Source organism: Meleagris gallopavo, chromosome 4 (genome assembly GCF_000146605.3).
Source record: "Meleagris gallopavo isolate NT-WF06-2002-E0010 breed Aviagen turkey brand Nicholas breeding stock chromosome 4, Turkey_5.1, whole genome shotgun sequence".
Taxonomy (NCBI): Eukaryota; Metazoa; Chordata; class Aves; order Galliformes; family Phasianidae; genus Meleagris; species Meleagris gallopavo.
In genome coordinates, this window is record NC_015014.2 from 17,809,481 (window position 1) to 17,813,288 (window position 3,808).

Genomic DNA, 3,808 nt, shown 5'->3' on the forward strand with positions numbered 1-3,808 from the left:
AGCCTGCGCGCACAGAGCCGCGGCGAGCCCGCCATCGGCCCACGCGGTCGATGATCGCAGCACTTCTGAGCGGGAGCTCCGTTTTTCCCAAGGCTTTGCTTAGAGTCGGTGCTCTAGATACAAGTGGTTCTGTTGCGGAGCCTCCGCTAGGAACCCTTTTAGCGTGGGAGAGCATCGTTCTGCTGAATTCTCTGCTCCATGTGCTGTGATAGCACGGCAGCAGGGAATGGGGGCCGCAGTGCGAGCAGTGCTAGGCTGCGGGTTGGGCACGCCGGGACTAAGTGTTCCTGGGGTCTCCTCCAGCCTTAATGATTCTATGGTAATGCTCTCAAATCTCCTGGGAGCCTTATTCTCCTTATTAGCGTTTGTACGGAGCTGGAGATAGAAAAGCAGAGTAAATGGCTGTGCAATACATGTGTCAAACCAGTGAATGCTGCTTCCATTGATTGAAAGGCTAAGGAAAAATCAGGCTTTGCTAAGGCTCTAAATGGCCCTACTGGCATGCTGTGTAGTTTGTACAATTTGGGAAAAGTGGGGGAGGAGGAACAAGGAGATTTGATTACTGGTATCATTAACAGTAAAGCACATTGCACTCTAGTGAGCATTCGTATCTACCAAAAAAGCGCGAGTGACACGGAAAAGTCATCAGAAGGCAGTGGGAAAGAGTGGAAGCTACTTCCCAGTAATGTATTACTGAAGTGATATGTGTTGAAGTGTCTCTGTTTATGGATATAAACTAGAATGGCCCCGAAGTGAGGCTAATGGTCTCTGCAACCAGTGAAGCCACTGTGCTAATGGGTAAGAAATCTGAATGGTGGAGAAGTGGAATCTCATAGTAGTAGGATGGAAGTCGCCTGCTTCTGTCTTGTAATGGATGGAGATTAATTCAATTAAAATGTCATTTCATTTACCTTCTTTTCCTTTGATCTGCTCTTTAGTCATCTTAGTGCAACTTGTAAGGCTTCTTCAATTTCCAGTTGATTTTGTAATAATTAATTGAGCAATTAACTGCATGCTAACTTAGTGATTATCAACCGTGTTAATTTTGCAAATATCTGCAGATCTAAGATGTTATATCCGCATTCTCAATTTAATAAGACATAGTTTGGATATTACAGAATTGCTCTGCACTTGAACTAAATATTTGATAGGCAAATTGTAGGATTAGACTTCGTTATACTGAACTCAGGCTTGTTATGCTTCTTCCTTCAAGCCAAGCGCCTAAGGGTGTCTTTTGTCAGTCAAGTCAGAGACATCCATGTGCCACTTTAAGCTTAACCAAACGGCACACTGCCAGGTATTGAGTGTTTTGGAGCACAGCCTTCAGGGCTCCAACCCAGGGCCCATATAGAGAATCTTCCATATTCAAATAGCTGAAGCAAGGCTGTATGCCGACCATGAACATCACCACAAGTTTTCAGTGGTTCCTCTAGTTTGAGGAGAACGGACAGGCTAAGAAATGTTTTCTGTGATTATGTGCACGAGCCTCTAACTTCTGCTTCCGCCATCTGAACAACGTTCCTTGGACAATATCCTTCCAGCAGATGGGTGATAAAGCCAGCTCCCCATTTGCCATTCTGTGGCCACCACATTCAGCCATGAGTGGGAAAAGGAGAGAAGATGCATAGGACCCCAGGTGGGTTTGGAAACCTGCTCTTGCCTGTGTCAGCAGAGACTCTGACTGTGCCAAGGCACTGATGCAATAGCATGCTGCCCCACTGAGCGTGGGCACAGCTGAAGAGGAGCATTGGTCAGAGAGTCACACACTGCCCCTGTGCTGGCGTAGCTCCTCCTCACTGAGCATTTTGGGGCACAGCCCCCAGGAGGGGGGCCATGGCAGCAGCAGGCTGAGAAATCTCTCTCCCCGGGGCCACACCTCCTTGCCGAGACCTTCCCCACTTGCCGGGTGCCCACAGAGTCACTGTGACATCACGGAGCCATCACTGTTTGCAACGTGGGCACCTGGTGCTTTACCAGACCTTCTGACTAGGGAATGTGCAGCGCAGCGCTCAACATGGGGATCTCCCTTGTGTTTATGCTCTGTGTGGTTTTTCTGTTCCCTGGCAGCCTTGGCCATCCCAGCCACCCCTCTTGGGCGACACTTGTGTGGGACGCGGCTCCTGAACACATTGGCCAAATCTCCAACCTGTCCTACCCACAGAACCACCCTTTGCCCTCCTCCACCCAGCTGGATGTAAGCATAGCAATCACAGAGGTGACCTTCAGGAACGGCCCAGCCCTGTGCCTGCTCGGCGGGATGTTGCTTGTGGCCATTTCTGTATGTAGCAAAGCCAGCAGGAGATGGAAAGAGGTGAGTGACACAGGTCAGGCTGGCCCAATGGTCCAAGACTGCTGTGACCAGAGGCCTGGTCTTGTGTCAGTAAGGCATGGGACAAGGAATAACAGCCCTTTGGGTCCCTGTCCCTTTCATTGTGCCCCCTGCGCTGTCGTTTTCAGGAGATGAGCCATCCACCTCCAGCTTTCGCAGGGACTCACAGCTACGGCAGGAACTCCTACAATCTCTCTGAGGAGTTATGCCGGTTAGAAGTAAATGTCATCCTGCTGCAGAAGATTGTGAGGAGACTACTCCTAAGCTACCCAGAAGCTGGCAGGACCAAAGCAAAGAAGAGAAAGAGGAGAGAGATGGAACAGGAGGGGCATCTCTTCTCCACCTGCGTGCCCAACCAGAGTTCCTAAGTGGTTCTGGAATGGAATCAGGATTGATCCATGTGAATGAAGTGAGGGAACTTGAGCAATAAGGATTACTGCCTTGTATTCATCCAGACTTTGTGTGCCTGGCACGTGGGAGAGGCAGAGAGAAGGAAAGAGAACAAGAGATGGAATCAGGAGAGGGGAGCCCTCACTCCCCACCTCCCAGAGGCTCTCTCTCAGCAATGGCTCCATTGGCAGGTGAAACCCACAGGTTTGTCTCCACCCAGGGAGCTCACAGTGGGTGTCTGATGTGGCAGAATGTCATTTTTAAGGCCTAGGCTCAAGTCTTTATCATGACGTTTGGTGCACCAAAGGGGCCTCCAGTTGCCTTTCTGTTCTTAGCAGTTATCTCTTGAATACCTTGCAGTTCAGCGCAAGTTCCTCTAAATTCATTTTGCTTGCACAACACACCTCTGATTGCATTTATTTTGTGCTCAGGGACCTCCGAGTGCCTTTCTCTTTGGCCTCAGGATTCTCAGAGTGTTTTCCTGTGCTTGCCAATGACCTGTGATCTCCTTTCTTTGATTTGTCCGGGGGCTTGCACATGCCATTCAGCACATCCCTAGCATTTCCAAAGTCCTTATCTGCTCAGTTCAGGGCTCCCCAGTTCATTTTGGTGCTCCAGAGCCCTTTCTGTTCAACCCAGGGGCTTGACAGCATCTTTCCACACAGCCACTGGTACTCCAGGTGTCCATGTGTTTGATGATCTGGATGAGGGAGTTAAACATCTGTAGATGACACCAAGTGGGAGGAAGTGTTGGATCTACTGCTCATTTCAAATTTTATGCTTTGGCAATAGATGAAAGTACTGATGTTACTGATACGGCACAACTTGTTATTTTTGTTATTGATAACAAGTACAGTGTCATTAAATCCCTTCTTTTTCGCTCAAGCTTTCCGCAGGTTTTGCCGCTAAGTAAGGCGTTATACCGACCGTCGTCCTCGCCGGCGGGACGGCCACTGGAGCAACGGCCAACATGGCCCCCGGCGGGCATGGCGGGGCCCGCGCCGCGTGGGCGGTGCGGAGGAACGGCCGCCTCCCGGGGCGGGGTTTTCCGCGCCGTGGCTTAAGTCGGCCGCGGGGCGGCCAGCCGGC